Below are 16376 nucleotides of genomic sequence, written 5' to 3' on the forward strand. Positions count from 1 at the left end.
AACTTGAAAGCAACATCAGCGATGAGGTCATCGAAGGTGACAAATAAATGTAGCGAATCCAGATAATCGCGTCGTTCCAGTAGTCGTTATACTTAATGCAACATCAGCGATGAGGTCATCGAAGGTGACAAATAAATGTAGCGAATCCTGATAATCGCGTCGTTCCAGTAGTCGTTATACTTAATGCACAGGACATTTCTCATTTGCATTAGACAACGCTACATGACGATTCGGTGCTTATTTCTGCAGTAAGTAAGTGGGCCCATTACTTTCCTCCGATCGGATACCGACGTGGACGGATGCCATCATTAAATGATTCACGAGTGGGAGCTTGGTCAGCTGCACTGCAGCAGGGCGTTACAGCGTGAACACCAGCCACAGTACGATGCGTTTTCGAATCGACAAACGACTTCTTTCCGTAAGGACTAGCGAGGGACGCAGTTTCCGATGCGTCGGACGTGGTAGCCGAGTGGTCAAGGCGTTGGACTGCTAATCCAATGTGCGCTGCACGCGTGGGTTCGAATCCTATCCTCATCGAAGAATTTTACCTTAAGCACCCATTTCGGATCACGCCTTGTACATGCGAAACGCCACTCAGTAGTAGCAATGGAATGTGTAGGTGGCAGATAGCATCTGTAAGAAATACGAAACTAAACCGCCTACCAATTGGAAGGACACAACATTCGATAGCGTACGTCTTTCGAATCAAAAATCATCTCAAGATCTATAAACGAATCGAAGTTTGGCACCATGGTGGTGTTTGGGAACGGTGCGTTCACATTCATATTTAAGTGCTTACTTCTTGCAGTCATTTTAACGTATCGAGCCTATAATACCCCCAACTGTAGTTTGCTTTCCGGCCGGCCGCCATACACGGAAGCGATCTGATAGGGCCTGGCTCCATCGCCAACAGCAGGAGCCTCTGGCCTCACAATTCAGCTACGAAGAACGTGGTTTGCTCTTCGAAAGAAACTTGAAAGCGACATCAGCGATGAGGTCATCGAAGGTGACAAATAAATGTAGCGAATCCTGATAATCGCGTCGTTCCAGTAGTCGTTATACTTAATGCACAGGACATTTCTCATTTGCATTAGACAACGCTACATGACGATTCGGTGCTTATTTCTGCAGTAAGTAAGTGGGCCCATTACTTTCCTCCGATCGGATACCGACGTGGACGGATGCCATCATTAAATGATTCACGAGTGGGAGCTTGGTCAGCTGCACTGCAGCAGGGCGTTACAGCGTGAACACCAGCCACAGTACGATGCGTTTTCGAATCGACAAACGACTTCTTTCCGTAAGGACTAGCGAGGGACGCAGTTTCCGATGCGTCGGACGAGGTGGCCGAGTGGTTAAGGCGTTGGACTGCTAATCCAATGTGCTCTGCACGCGTGGGTTCGAATCCCATCCTCGTCGAAGAATTTTACCTTAAGCACCCATTTCGGATCACGCCTTGTACATGCGAAACGCCACTCAGTAGTAGCAATGGAACGTGTAGGCGGCAGATAGCATCTGTAAGAAATACGAAACTAAACCGCCTACCAATTGGAAGGACACAACATTCGATAGCGTACGTCTTTCGAATCAAACATCATCTCAAGATCTATAAACGAATCGAAGTTTGGCACCATGGTGGTGTTTGGGAACGGTGCGTTCTCGTTCATATTTAAGTGCTTACTTCTTGCAGTCATTTTAACGTATCGAGCCTATAATACCCCCAACTGTAGGGCCGCCATACACGGAAGCGATCTGATAGGGCCTGGCTCCATCGCCAACAGCAGGAGCCTCTGGCCTCACAATTCAGCTACGAAGAACGTGGTTTGCTCTTCGAAAGAAACTTGAAAGCGACATCAGCGATGAGGTCATCGAAGGTGACAAATAAATGTAGCGAATCCTGATAATCGCGTCGTTCCAGTAGTCGTTATACTTAATGCACAGGACATTTCTCATTTGCATTAGACAACGCTACATGACGATTCGGTGCTTATTTCTGCAGTAAGTAAGTGGGCCCATTACTTTCCTCCGATCGGATACCGACGTGGACGGATGCCATCATTAAATGATTCACGAGTGGGAGCTTGGTCAGCTGCACTGCAGCAGGGCGTTACAGCGTGAACACCAGCCACAGTACGATGCGTTTTCGAATCGACAAACGACTTCTTTCCGTAAGGACTAGCGAGGGACGCAGTTTCCGATGCGTCGGACGAGGTGGCCGAGTGGTTAAGGCGTTGGACTGCTAATCCAATGTGCTCTGCACGCGTGGGTTCGAATCCCATCCTCGTCGAAGAATTTTACCTTAAGCACCCATTTCGGATCACGCCTTGTACATGCGAAACGCCACTCAGTAGTAGCAATGGAACGTGTAGGTGGCAGATAGCATCTGTAAGAAATACGAAACTAAACCGCCTACCAATTAGAAGGACACAACATTCGATACCGTACGTCTTTCGAATCAAACATCATCTCAAGATCTATAAACGAATCGAAGTTTGGCGCCATGGTGGTGTTTGGGAACGGTGCGTTCTCATTCATATTTAAGTGCTTACTTCTTGCAGTCATTTTAACGTATCGAGCCTAAAATCCCCCCAACTGTAGCACAATTGTCGCCTTTCGACAGTTTGCTTTCCGTCCGGCCGCCATACACGGAAGCGATCTGATAGGGCCTGGCTCCATCGCCAACAGCAGGAGCCTCTGGCCTCACAATTCAGCTACGAAGAACGTGGTTTGCTCTTCGAAAGAAACTTGAAAGCGACATCAGCGATGAGGTCATCGAAGGTGACAAATAAATGTAGCGAATCCTGATAATCGCGTCGTTCCAGTAGTCGTTATACTTAATGCACAGGACATTTCTCATTTGCATTAGACAACGCTACATGACGATTCGGTGCTTATTTCTGCAGTAAGTAAGTGGGCCCATTACTTTCCTCCGATCGGATACCGACGTGGACGGATGCCATCATTAAATGATTCACGAGTGGGAGCTTGGTCAGCTGCACTGCAGCAGGGCGTTACAGCGTGAACACCAGCCACAGTACGATGCGTTTTCGAATCGACAAACGACTTCTTTCCGTAAGGACTAGCGAGGGACGCAGTTTCCGATGCGTCGGACGAGGTGGCCGAGTGGTTAAGGCGTTGGACTGCTAATCCAATGTGCTCTGCACGCGTGGGTTCGAATCCCATCCTCGTCGAAGAATTTTACCTTAAGCACCCATTTCGGATCACGCCTTGTACATGCGAAACGCCACTCAGTAGTAGCAATGGAACGTGTAGGCGGCAGATAGCATCTGTAAGAAATACGAAACTAAACCGCCTACCAATTGGAAGGACACAACATTCGATAGCGTACGTCTTTCGAATCAAACATCATCTCAAGATCTATAAACGAATCGAAGTTTGGCACCATGGTGGTGTTTGGGAACGGTGCGTTCTCATTCATATTTAAGTGCTTACTTCTTGCAGTCATTTTAACGTATCTAGCCTATAATACCCCCAACTGTCGCCTTTCGACAGTTTGCTTTCCGTCCGGCCGCCATACACGGAAGCGATCTGATAGGGCCTGGCTCCATCGCCAACAGCAGGAGCCTCTGGCCTCACAATTCAGCTACGAAGAACGTGGTTTGCTCTTCGAAAGAAACTTGAAAGCGACATCAGCGATGAGGTCATCGAAGGTGACAAATAAATGTAGCGAATCCTGATAATCGCGTCGTTCCAGTAGTCGTTATACTTAATGCACAGGACATTTCTCATTTGCATTAGACAACGCTACATGACGATTCGGTGCTTATTTCTGCAGTAAGTAAGTGGGCCCATTACTTTCCTCCGATCGGATACCGACGTGGACGGATGCCATCATTAAATGATTCACGAGTGGGAGCTTGGTCAGCTGCACTGCAGCAGGGCGTTACAGCGTGAACACCAGCCACAGTACGATGCGTTTTCGAATCGACAAACGACTTCTTTCCGTAAGGACTAGCGAGGGACGCAGTTTCCGATGCGTCGGACGAGGTGGCCGAGTGGTTAAGGCGTTGGACTGCTAATCCAATGTGCTCTGCACGCGTGGGTTCGAATCCCATCCTCGTCGAAGAATTTTACCTTAAGCACCCATTTCGGATCACGCCTTGTACATGCGAAACGCCACTCAGTAGTAGCAATGGAACGTGTAGGTGGCAGATAGCATCTGTAAGAAATACGAAACTAAACCGCCTACCAATTAGAAGGACACAACATTCGATACCGTACGTCTTTCGAATCAAACATCATCTCAAGATCTATAAACGAATCGAAGTTTGGCGCCATGGTGGTGTTTGGGAACGGTGCGTTCTCATTCATATTTAAGTGCTTACTTCTTGCAGTCATTTTAACGTATCGAGCCTAAAATCCCCCCAACTGTAGCACAATTGTCGCCTTTCGACAGTTTGCTTTCCGTCCGGCCGCCATACACGGAAGCGATCTGATAGGGCCTGGCTCCATCGCCAACAGCAGGAGCCTCTGGCCTCACAATTCAGCTACGAAGAACGTGGTTTGCTCTTCGAAAGAAACTTGAAAGCGACATCAGCGATGAGGTCATCGAAGGTGACAAATAAATGTAGCGAATCCTGATAATCGCGTCGTTCCAGTAGTCGTTATACTTAATGCACAGGACATTTCTCATTTGCATTAGACAACGCTACATGACGATTCGGTGCTTATTTCTGCAGTAAGTAAGTGGGCCCATTACTTTCCTCCGATCGGATACCGACGTGGACGGATGCCATCATTAAATGATTCACGAGTGGGAGCTTGGTCAGCTGCACTGCAGCAGGGCGTTACAGCGTGAACACCAGCCACAGTACGATACGTTTTCGTATCGACAAACGACTTCTTTCCGTAAGGACTAGCGAGGGACGCAGTTTCCGATGCGTCGGACGAGGTGGCCGAGTGGTTAAGGCGTTGGACTGCTAATCCAATGTGCTCTGCACGCGTGGGTTCGAATCCCATCCTCGTCGAAGAATTTTACCTTAAGCACCCATTTCGGATCACGCCTTGTACATGCGAAACGCCACTCAGTAGTAGCAATGGAACGTGTAGGTGGCACATAGCATCTGTAAGAAATACGAAACTAAACCGCCTACCAATTGGAAGGACACAACATTCGATAGCGTACGTCTTTCGAATCAAACATCATCTCAAGATCTATAAACGAATCGAAGTTTGGCACCATGGTGGTGTTTGGGAACGGTGCGTTCTCGTTCATATTTAAGTGCTTACTTCTTGCAGTCATTTTAACGTATCGAGCCTATAATACCCCCAACTGTAGGGCCGCCATACACGGAAGCGATCTGATAGGGCCTGGCTCCATCGCCAACAGCAGGAGCCTCTGGCCTCACAATTCAGCTACGAAGAACGTGGTTTGCTCTTCGAAAGAAACTTGAAAGCGACATCAGCGATGAGGTCATCGAAGGTGACAAATAAATGTAGCGAATCCTGATAATCTCGTCGTTCCAGTAGTCGTTATACTTAATGCACAGGACATTTCTCATTTGCATTAGACAACGCTACATGACGATTCGGTGCTTATTTCTGCAGTAAGTAAGTGGGCCCATTACTTTCCTCCGATCGGATACCGACGTGGACGAATGCCATCATTAAATGATTCACGAGTGGGAGCTTGGTCAGCTGCACTGCAGCAGGGCGTTACAGCGTGAACACCAGCCACAGTACGATGCGTTTTCGAATCGACAAACGACTTCTTTCCGTAAGGACTAGCGAGGGACGCAGTTTCCGATGCGTCGGACGAGGTGGCCGAGTGGTTAAGGCGTTGGACTGCTAATCCAATGTGCTCTGCACGCGTGGGTTCGAATCCCATCCTCGTCGAAGAATTTTACCTTAAGCACCCATTTCGGATCACGCCTTGTACATGCGAAACGCCACTCAGTAGTAGCAATGGAACGTGTAGGCGGCAGATAGCATCTGTAAGAAATACGAAACTAAACCGCCTACCAATTGGAAGGACACAACATTCGATAGCGTACGTCTTTCGAATCAAACATCATCTCAAGATCTATAAACGAATCGAAGTTTGGCACCATGGTGGTGTTTGGGAACGGTGCGTTCTCATTCATATTTAAGTGCTTACTTCTTGCAGTCATTTTAACGTATCTAGCCTATAATACCCCCAACTGTCGCCTTTCGACAGTTTGCTTTCCGTCCGGCCGCCATACACGGAAGCGATCTGATAGGGCCTGGCTCCATCGCCAACAGCAGGAGCCTCTGGCCTCACAATTCAGCTACGAAGAACGTGGTTTGCTCTTCGAAAGAAACTTGAAAGCGACATCAGCGATGAGGTCATCGAAGGTGACAAATAAATGTAGCGAATCCTGATAATCGCGTCGTTCCAGTAGTCGTTATACTTAATGCACAGGACATTTCTCATTTGCATTAGACAACGCTACATGACGATTCGGTGCTTATTTCTGCAGTAAGTAAGTGGGCCCATTACTTTCCTCCGATCGGATACCGACGTGGACGGATGCCATCATTAAATGATTCACGAGTGGGAGCTTGGTCAGCTGCACTGCAGCAGGGCGTTACAGCGTGAACACCAGCCACAGTACGATGCGTTTTCGAATCGACAAACGACTTCTTTCCGTAAGGACTAGCGAGGGACGCAGTTTCCGATGCGTCGGACGAGGTGGCCGAGTGGTTAAGGCGTTGGACTGCTAATCCAATGTGCTCTGCACGCGTGGGTTCGAATCCCATCCTCGTCGAAGAATTTTACCTTAAGCACCCATTTCGGATCACGCCTTGTACATGCGAAACGCCACTCAGTAGTAGCAATGGAACGTGTAGGTGGCAGATAGCATCTGTAAGAAATACGAAACTAAACCGCCTACCAATTAGAAGGACACAACATTCGATACCGTACGTCTTTCGAATCAAACATCATCTCAAGATCTATAAACGAATCGAAGTTTGGCGCCATGGTGGTGTTTGGGAACGGTGCGTTCTCATTCATATTTAAGTGCTTACTTCTTGCAGTCATTTTAACGTATCGAGCCTAAAATCCCCCCAACTGTAGCACAATTGTCGCCTTTCGACAGTTTGCTTTCCGTCCGGCCGCCATACACGGAAGCGATCTGATAGGGCCTGGCTCCATCGCCAACAGCAGGAGCCTCTGGCCTCACAATTCAGCTACGAAGAACGTGGTTTGCTCTTCGAAAGAAACTTGAAAGCGACATCAGCGATGAGGTCATCGAAGGTGACAAATAAATGTAGCGAATCCTGATAATCGCGTCGTTCCAGTAGTCGTTATACTTAATGCACAGGACATTTCTCATTTGCATTAGACAACGCTACATGACGATTCGGTGCTTATTTCTGCAGTAAGTAAGTGGGCCCATTACTTTCCTCCGATCGGATACCGACGTGGACGGATGCCATCATTAAATGATTCACGAGTGGGAGCTTGGTCAGCTGCACTGCAGCAGGGCGTTACAGCGTGAACACCAGCCACAGTACGATGCGTTTTCGAATCGACAAACGACTTCTTTCCGTAAGGACTAGCGAGGGACGCAGTTTCCGATGCGTCGGACGAGGTGGCCGAGTGGTTAAGGCGTTGGACTGCTAATCCAATGTGCTCTGCACGCGTGGGTTCGAATCCCATCCTCGTCGAAGAATTTTACCTTAAGCACCCATTTCGGATCACGCCTTGTACATGCGAAACGCCACTCAGTAGTAGCAATGGAACGTGTAGGTGGCAGATAGCATCTGTAAGAAATACGAAACTAAACCGCCTACCAATTAGAAGGACACAACATTCGATACCGTACGTCTTTCGAATCAAACATCATCTCAAGATCTATAAACGAATCGAAGTTTGGCGCCATGGTGGTGTTTGGGAACGGTGCGTTCTCATTCATATTTAAGTGCTTACTTCTTGCAGTCATTTTAACGTATCGAGCCTAAAATCCCCCCAACTGTAGCACAACTGTCGCCTTTCGACAGTTTGCTTTCCGTCCGGCCGCCATACACGGAAGCGATCTGATAGGGCCTGGCTCCATCGCCAACAGCAGGAGCCTCTGGCCTCACAATTCAGCTACGAAGAACGTGGTTTGCTCTTCGAAAGAAACTTGAAAGCGACATCAGCGATGAGGTCATCGAAGGTGACAAATAAATGTAGCGAATCCTGATAATCGCGTCGTTCCAGTAGTCGTTATACTTAATGCACAGGACATTTCTCATTTGCATTAGACAACGCTACATGACGATTCGGTGCTTATTTCTGCAGTAAGTAAGTGGGCCCATTACTTTCCTCCGATCGGATACCGACGTGGACGGATGCCATCATTAAATGATTCACGAGTGGGAGCTTGGTCAGCTGCACTGCAGCAGGGCGTTACAGCGTGAACACCAGCCACAGTACGATGCGTTTTCGAATCGACAAACGACTTCTTTCCGTAAGGACTAGCGAGGGACGCAGTTTCCGATGCGTCGGACGAGGTGGCCGAGTGGTTAAGGCGTTGGACTGCTAATCCAATGTGCTCTGCACGCGTGGGTTCGAATCCCATCCTCGTCGAAGAATTTTACCTTAAGCACCCATTTCGGATCACGCCTTGTACATGCGAAACGCCACTCAGTAGTAGCAATGGAACGTGTAGGTGGCAGATAGCATCTGTAAGAAATACGAAACTAAACCGCCTACCAATTAGAAGGACACAACATTCGATACCGTACGTCTTTCGAATCAAACATCATCTCAAGATCTATAAACGAATCGAAGTTTGGCGCCATGGTGGTGTTTGGGAACGGTGCGTTCTCATTCATATTTAAGTGCTTACTTCTTGCAGTCATTTTAACGTATCGAGCCTAAAATCCCCCCAACTGTAGCACAATTGTCGCCTTTCGACAGTTTGCTTTCCGTCCGGCCGCCATACACGGAAGCGATCTGATAGGGCCTGGCTCCATCGCCAACAGCAGGAGCCTCTGGCCTCACAATTCAGCTACGAAGAACGTGGTTTGCTCTTCGAAAGAAACTTGAAAGCGACATCAGCGATGAGGTCATCGAAGGTGACAAATAAATGTAGCGAATCCTGATAATCGCGTCGTTCCAGTAGTCGTTATACTTAATGCACAGGACATTTCTCATTTGCATTAGACAACGCTACATGACGATTCGGTGCTTATTTCTGCAGTAAGTAAGTGGGCCCATTACTTTCCTCCGATCGGATACCGACGTGGACGGATGCCATCATTAAATGATTCACGAGTGGGAGCTTGGTCAGCTGCACTGCAGCAGGGCGTTACAGCGTGAACACCAGCCACAGTACGATGCGTTTTCGAATCGACAAACGACTTCTTTCCGTAAGGACTAGCGAGGGACGCAGTTTCCGATGCGTCGGACGAGGTGGCCGAGTGGTTAAGGCGTTGGACTGCTAATCCAATGTGCTCTGCACGCGTGGGTTCGAATCCCATCCTCGTCGAAGAATTTTACCTTAAGCACCCATTTCGGATCACGCCTTGTACATGCGAAACGCCACTCAGTAGTAGCAATGGAACGTGTAGGTGGCAGATAGCATCTGTAAGAAATACGAAACTAAACCGCCTACCAATTAGAAGGACACAACATTCGATACCGTACGTCTTTCGAATCAAACATCATCTCAAGATCTATAAACGAATCGAAGTTTGGCGCCATGGTGGTGTTTGGGAACGGTGCGTTCTCATTCATATTTAAGTGCTTACTTCTTGCAGTCATTTTAACGTATCGAGCCTAAAATCCCCCCAACTGTAGCACAATTGTCGCCTTTCGACAGTTTGCTTTCCGTCCGGCCGCCATACACGGAAGCGATCTGATAGGGCCTGGCTCCATCGCCAACAGCAGGAGCCTCTGGCCTCACAATTCAGCTACGAAGAACGTGGTTTGCTCTTCGAAAGAAACTTGAAAGCGACATCAGCGATGAGGTCATCGAAGGTGACAAATAAATGTAGCGAATCCTGATAATCGCGTCGTTCCAGTAGTCGTTATACTTAATGCACAGGACATTTCTCATTTGCATTAGACAACGCTACATGACGATTCGGTGCTTATTTCTGCAGTAAGTAAGTGGGCCCATTACTTTCCTCCGATCGGATACCGACGTGGACGGATGCCATCATTAAATGATTCACGAGTGGGAGCTTGGTCAGCTGCACTGCAGCAGGGCGTTACAGCGTGAACACCAGCCACAGTACGATGCGTTTTCGAATCGACAAACGACTTCTTTCCGTAAGGACTAGCGAGGGACGCAGTTTCCGATGCGTCGGACGAGGTGGCCGAGTGGTTAAGGCGTTGGACTGCTAATCCAATGTGCTCTGCACGCGTGGGTTCGAATCCCATCCTCGTCGAAGAATTTTACCTTAAGCACCCATTTCGGATCACGCCTTGTACATGCGAAACGCCACTCAGTAGTAGCAATGGAACGTGTAGGTGGCAGATAGCATCTGTAAGAAATACGAAACTAAACCGCCTACCAATTAGAAGGACACAACATTCGATACCGTACGTCTTTCGAATCAAACATCATCTCAAGATCTATAAACGAATCGAAGTTTGGCGCCATGGTGGTGTTTGGGAACGGTGCGTTCTCATTCATATTTAAGTGCTTACTTCTTGCAGTCATTTTAACGTATCGAGCCTAAAATCCCCCCAACTGTAGCACAATTGTCGCCTTTCGACAGTTTGCTTTCCGTCCGGCCGCCATACACGGAAGCGATCTGATAGGGCCTGGCTCCATCGCCAACAGCAGGAGCCTCTGGCCTCACAATTCAGCTACGAAGAACGTGGTTTGCTCTTCGAAAGAAACTTGAAAGCGACATCAGCGATGAGGTCATCGAAGGTGACAAATAAATGTAGCGAATCCTGATAATCGCGTCGTTCCAGTAGTCGTTATACTTAATGCACAGGACATTTCTCATTTGCATTAGACAACGCTACATGACGATTCGGTGCTTATTTCTGCAGTAAGTAAGTGGGCCCATTACTTTCCTCCGATCGGATACCGACGTGGACGGATGCCATCATTAAATGATTCACGAGTGGGAGCTTGGTCAGCTGCACTGCAGCAGGGCGTTACAGCGTGAACACCAGCCACAGTACGATGCGTTTTCGAATCGACAAACGACTTCTTTCCGTAAGGACTAGCGAGGGACGCAGTTTCCGATGCGTCGGACGAGGTGGCCGAGTGGTTAAGGCGTTGGACTGCTAATCCAATGTGCTCTGCACGCGTGGGTTCGAATCCCATCCTCGTCGAAGAATTTTACCTTAAGCACCCATTTCGGATCACGCCTTGTACATGCGAAACGCCACTCAGTAGTAGCAATGGAACGTGTAGGTGGCAGATAGCATCTGTAAGAAATACGAAACTAAACCGCCTACCAATTAGAAGGACACAACATTCGATACCGTACGTCTTTCGAATCAAACATCATCTCAAGATCTATAAACGAATCGAAGTTTGGCGCCATGGTGGTGTTTGGGAACGGTGCGTTCTCATTCATATTTAAGTGCTTACTTCTTGCAGTCATTTTAACGTATCGAGCCTAAAATCCCCCCAACTGTAGCACAATTGTCGCCTTTCGACAGTTTGCTTTCCGTCCGGCCGCCATACACGGAAGCGATCTGATAGGGCCTGGCTCCATCGCCAACAGCAGGAGCCTCTGGCCTCACAATTCAGCTACGAAGAACGTGGTTTGCTCTTCGAAAGAAACTTGAAAGCGACATCAGCGATGAGGTCATCGAAGGTGACAAATAAATGTAGCGAATCCTGATAATCGCGTCGTTCCAGTAGTCGTTATACTTAATGCACAGGACATTTCTCATTTGCATTAGACAACGCTACATGACGATTCGGTGCTTATTTCTGCAGTAAGTAAGTGGGCCCATTACTTTCCTCCGATCGGATACCGACGTGGACGGATGCCATCATTAAATGATTCACGAGTGGGAGCTTGGTCAGCTGCACTGCAGCAGGGCGTTACAGCGTGAACACCAGCCACAGTACGATGCGTTTTCGAATCGACAAACGACTTCTTTCCGTAAGGACTAGCGAGGGACGCAGTTTCCGATGCGTCGGACGAGGTGGCCGAGTGGTTAAGGCGTTGGACTGCTAATCCAATGTGCTCTGCACGCGTGGGTTCGAATCCCATCCTCGTCGAAGAATTTTACCTTAAGCACCCATTTCGGATCACGCCTTGTACATGCGAAACGCCACTCAGTAGTAGCAATGGAACGTGTAGGTGGCAGATAGCATCTGTAAGAAATACGAAACTAAACCGCCTACCAATTAGAAGGACACAACATTCGATACCGTACGTCTTTCGAATCAAACATCATCTCAAGATCTATAAACGAATCGAAGTTTGGCGCCATGGTGGTGTTTGGGAACGGTGCGTTCTCATTCATATTTAAGTGCTTACTTCTTGCAGTCATTTTAACGTATCGAGCCTAAAATCCCCCCAACTGTAGCACAACTGTCGCCTTTCGACAGTTTGCTTTCCGTCCGGCCGCCATACACGGAAGCGATCTGATAGGGCCTGGCTCCATCGCCAACAGCAGGAGCCTCTGGCCTCACAATTCAGCTACGAAGAACGTGGTTTGCTCTTCGAAAGAAACTTGAAAGCGACATCAGCGATGAGGTCATCGAAGGTGACAAATAAATGTAGCGAATCCTGATAATCGCGTCGTTCCAGTAGTCGTTATACTTAATGCACAGGACATTTCTCATTTGCATTAGACAACGCTACATGACGATTCGGTGCTTATTTCTGCAGTAAGTAAGTGGGCCCATTACTTTCCTCCGATCGGATACCGACGTGGACGGATGCCATCATTAAATGATTCACGAGTGGGAGCTTGGTCAGCTGCACTGCAGCAGGGCGTTACAGCGTGAACACCAGCCACAGTACGATGCGTTTTCGAATCGACAAACGACTTCTTTCCGTAAGGACTAGCGAGGGACGCAGTTTCCGATGCGTCGGACGAGGTGGCCGAGTGGTTGCGGCGAGTGGACGTGCCCGTCGCGAGCTCCGCTAGCAGCTGTGTTTACATCGTTGGTCGTCGTGGTTTGCAGCGGCCTGGTGTCTATACTCAGCGTGTTTCTTCTCTTTTTGTAAGTGTTTCAAGGATTTATTGTGGAAAATGGTGTCGTACAACCGGTCCAATACTATTCAGTTGTTGTTTGATCGCGAATTTCCGCGTCCCACGGCTTTTGAAATACATCATTGGATCCGATCGGAATTGCAAATAGACCCAGCTTTGCTTGACGGTGTTCATTTAGATTTTATTGTTAATTCCGTGTTCTTGAAACTCCTTGATAGTGAACTGTGTGAGCGTTTGGTGGCCGTCAATGGCGGGGTTCGGAAGTTTAAACATGCTGATGGTACTATTAGTGACGTGCAGGTTCTACATGCCGGTTATGGTGTACGAAATGTGAAGGTTTTCCATCTGCCTTTTGAAGTGCCCTTGGATGAAATTCGCCGTGCATTAGGTTTATATGGGACTATCTTTGCTGTCACTAAAGATTATTGGTCGTCCGCGTATGTTTATCAATGTGATAACGGCGTCCGTACTGTGCGGATGGACTTAAAGAAACACATTCCGTCTTTCGTTATCATAGGCGGCCATAGGGCTTTCGTCTCCTACACCGGCCAACCTCCAACGTGTTCTCTCTGTCATTCTACTGAACATATGCGGAATTCTTGTCCCCGTCGGCGCCCTGTGCAGTTGCCCCTAGAAAATTCAGGTAGTTACGCAGGTGCCCTTCTTAGAGGTTCTCCGCCACCGGCTGACTCGTTAGTTCGTGCACCGGTTGTTGCGGGTAAGTCTATTCTTCCTAGTGTAACTGTTGTTCCACATACGCCTGTTGTTGACAATGTCCCTGACGTTAGCACTGAATGTCGTCCGACCAACCGTTCTGCTCCGTTGCAGGAGACGACTTCCGCGACTTCACTTGTTAATGAATGTGTTCAGAGCATTCCGGAATCAGGTGCTATTACTGTCGCCGTTTGCGACACCGCGCCTGCCTCAACGGTTCTACAGTGTCAAACGTCCTCCCCATGTGATGTTGCTACTTCAGTGCCTGTTGTGTCGGACATCCCTGCTGGGGATTGTGCACTTACTGCCACTCCTGACAAGGTCGCGGACTCCAACCCATCCCCCAGTAACATTACTGCTCCAGCGAATACCTTGCACCTTTCTCCGCCTCACGCGGAGAACTTGGTTATGGATGTAGAACAGCACTCTGTTGCCTCCGTACGGAACGTAAAGACCACGTTGCAGGATACTGACTTTGCCACGCAACGAGAAAAACGTGTGCGAGAACAAAGTCGGAAACTTAAGGGTATGCTAGGAAAGGGTACCGGCGGCCGGGAAATTTCGCCCCCTTCGAAAAAGATTAGTCCTGACACGGAATCTCGTAAACAGCGCAATTCGCAGACTCGCGCGTCCAGGAAAACCGCGTCGGGTGACCCTACCGGCGGCAGTCTGTCGGACGGAGACACGACCAATCCTACGCCGCTCTCCTGGGCGGACGATGAAGACATGTAACTGCCACGGTACCCTGCTTTCCGTCTCCGGTGCGCCTGCAACTTGCCGGTGACTCCCTTTCAAAAAATTTATCTGTGCGCCCTACACCCATGCGTCCTGTAGCCACATGGTTCAAATAGCCACGTTAAATATCAACTGTATTGCGGCTCCTCAGAAATTGCAAGTCTTGGCAAATTTTATCCAACATTGTCGGTTTGATTTTATTTTTCTACAGGAAGTGAGCGTTGTGTGCCTTGATGTTTTAACGGGGTATTCCGCCATTTATAATGTCGACCCGGAAGCTCGGTGTGGTACCGCTATTTTATATAAGTCTGCAGAAGAGCCCACGCGCGTCCAACGACTACCGACCGGCAGGGGGATCTCGTGCGTTATCGGAGGCCTGCATCTAGTTAACATTTACGCTCCGTCTGGCACTAGTTTCAAGAGGGCGAGAGCGAGATTTTTCATTGAAGATGTACCCACCTTGATTGGTAGCCCGACGCTGCCCATCGTGTTGGGGGGCGATTTTAATTGCGTGGTCGCGGACAGTGATCAGTTTCCTACGGCTCATAAGTGCGTTGACCTTGATCGTCTGATTGCAAGCTTCCAGTTAGCAGATGTGTGGCGTGTTCTCTATCCTCAACAGCAAGTTTTTACGTATTTCTATCGAAATGGGGCTAGTAGACTTGATAGGTTCTATGTGTCGACCTGCATAGCAGATCACCTAATCAGTGCTGACGTTGCCCCTGTTTGTTTTTCCGATCACTGCGCCTTCATTTGTGACCTTCGCGCGCCGCAACTCCGCCAGTTACGTCGATCTCGGGTGTGGAAGTTTAACGTGACCCATGTCCGTGCCCCCTCGTTGCGTCGGCAGATTCACGATACGCTCTCTTCCTGCGGCGAAAAGCTGGCTAACTATGCCTCGGTTGTCAATTGGTGGGTTCACCTGGCCAAACCGTCCATCCGTGCTGTTTTAAAGTGTTTTAGCGCCGAAGCTGCGCTGTGGAAACATAGAACCACTGAATTTTATTATCAGATTTTAAAAGATGCCGTCTCTCTACCAGATATTGTTGATGAGCAATTTCTGCTTCAGTTAAAGGCTGTGAAAGCTCAAATTTTTAAATTGCAAGCCCAAGATTTTCAGGGCTCCTTACTTAGAAGCCGCTGTGTAGGGACGTTTGATGAGTCACCGACTATTCACCATATCGAAAGAGAGCGGAGACGGGGTGCTACTAAATTTATTCGGTGTCTTAGACTGGAGACTGGGGAGCGACTCACCACTGAGAGGGACATTCGTGCGTACATTTTTGCCCATTTTAGTGCCGCGTTCCAGCGTAGCGACCACGATAGGGCGGCCGCACATGTCCTCATGGGTGAAATGCGGAACCTGCTTACACGTGAGGACAATGACACCCTCCTTTCCGCCATCACGACGGAGGACATGAGCGATGCACTCAGTTCGTCTGCTCGAAACAAGTCCCCAGGCCCTGACGGAATTCCTTTAGAATTCTACCTCGAGTTCTGGGATCTCTTAGAACCTATCCTCACAAAGGTCGCAAATGAATTGTTGAGTGGCCTTCCGTGTCCGGCAGAGTTCCTAGAGGGTATCGTCATTCTTCTCCCTAAGACCGCTGGGGCTGACAAAGTTGAAAACTTCCGCCCTATCACGCTGTTGAACAGTGACTACAAGCTTTTCAGCAAATGCGTCGCAACCAGGCTGCACACTGTGCTGCGAAAAATCATTAGCCCTTTCCAGATGTGCGCTGTGACAGGGAGGGGTATCCTTGCCGCCGTGAGCACGTATAGGGACGTCGTGGCTCACACTGCTGCCACA

At 48.7% G+C, this 16376-nt stretch overlaps 14 non-coding genes across 14 annotated transcripts; all 14 read left to right on the plus strand.

The window, feature by feature from the left end:
- Positions 1-455: 455 nt before the first annotated feature.
- Positions 456-537, plus strand: Trnas-gcu (transfer RNA serine (anticodon GCU)). The gene has a single exon. It is a non-coding gene; the product is annotated as a tRNA-Ser (tRNA).
- Positions 538-1337: 800 nt separating this feature from the next.
- Positions 1338-1419, plus strand: Trnas-gcu (transfer RNA serine (anticodon GCU)). The gene has a single exon. It is a non-coding gene; the product is annotated as a tRNA-Ser (tRNA).
- A 786-nt stretch (positions 1420-2205) lies between these two features.
- Trnas-gcu (transfer RNA serine (anticodon GCU)) lies at positions 2206-2287 on the plus strand. Its single transcript has one exon. It is a non-coding gene; the product is annotated as a tRNA-Ser (tRNA).
- An 822-nt stretch (positions 2288-3109) lies between these two features.
- Trnas-gcu (transfer RNA serine (anticodon GCU)) lies at positions 3110-3191 on the plus strand. The gene has a single exon. It is a non-coding gene; the product is annotated as a tRNA-Ser (tRNA).
- An 811-nt stretch (positions 3192-4002) lies between these two features.
- On the plus strand, positions 4003-4084 carry Trnas-gcu (transfer RNA serine (anticodon GCU)). Its single transcript has one exon. It is a non-coding gene; the product is annotated as a tRNA-Ser (tRNA).
- An 822-nt stretch (positions 4085-4906) lies between these two features.
- Positions 4907-4988, plus strand: Trnas-gcu (transfer RNA serine (anticodon GCU)). The gene has a single exon. It is a non-coding gene; the product is annotated as a tRNA-Ser (tRNA).
- A 786-nt stretch (positions 4989-5774) lies between these two features.
- Positions 5775-5856, plus strand: Trnas-gcu (transfer RNA serine (anticodon GCU)). The gene has a single exon. It is a non-coding gene; the product is annotated as a tRNA-Ser (tRNA).
- An 811-nt stretch (positions 5857-6667) lies between these two features.
- On the plus strand, positions 6668-6749 carry Trnas-gcu (transfer RNA serine (anticodon GCU)). Its single transcript has one exon. It is a non-coding gene; the product is annotated as a tRNA-Ser (tRNA).
- Positions 6750-7571: 822 nt separating this feature from the next.
- Trnas-gcu (transfer RNA serine (anticodon GCU)) lies at positions 7572-7653 on the plus strand. The gene has a single exon. It is a non-coding gene; the product is annotated as a tRNA-Ser (tRNA).
- An 822-nt stretch (positions 7654-8475) lies between these two features.
- Positions 8476-8557, plus strand: Trnas-gcu (transfer RNA serine (anticodon GCU)). Its single transcript has one exon. It is a non-coding gene; the product is annotated as a tRNA-Ser (tRNA).
- Positions 8558-9379: 822 nt separating this feature from the next.
- Trnas-gcu (transfer RNA serine (anticodon GCU)) lies at positions 9380-9461 on the plus strand. The gene has a single exon. It is a non-coding gene; the product is annotated as a tRNA-Ser (tRNA).
- An 822-nt stretch (positions 9462-10283) lies between these two features.
- Positions 10284-10365, plus strand: Trnas-gcu (transfer RNA serine (anticodon GCU)). The gene has a single exon. It is a non-coding gene; the product is annotated as a tRNA-Ser (tRNA).
- An 822-nt stretch (positions 10366-11187) lies between these two features.
- Trnas-gcu (transfer RNA serine (anticodon GCU)) lies at positions 11188-11269 on the plus strand. The gene has a single exon. It is a non-coding gene; the product is annotated as a tRNA-Ser (tRNA).
- An 822-nt stretch (positions 11270-12091) lies between these two features.
- On the plus strand, positions 12092-12173 carry Trnas-gcu (transfer RNA serine (anticodon GCU)). The gene has a single exon. It is a non-coding gene; the product is annotated as a tRNA-Ser (tRNA).
- The last annotated feature ends 4203 nt before the right edge of the window (positions 12174-16376 follow it).

Source organism: Schistocerca serialis, chromosome 2, assembly GCF_023864345.2.
Source record: "Schistocerca serialis cubense isolate TAMUIC-IGC-003099 chromosome 2, iqSchSeri2.2, whole genome shotgun sequence".
In the NCBI taxonomy this organism is placed as follows: domain Eukaryota; kingdom Metazoa; phylum Arthropoda; class Insecta; order Orthoptera; family Acrididae; genus Schistocerca; species Schistocerca serialis.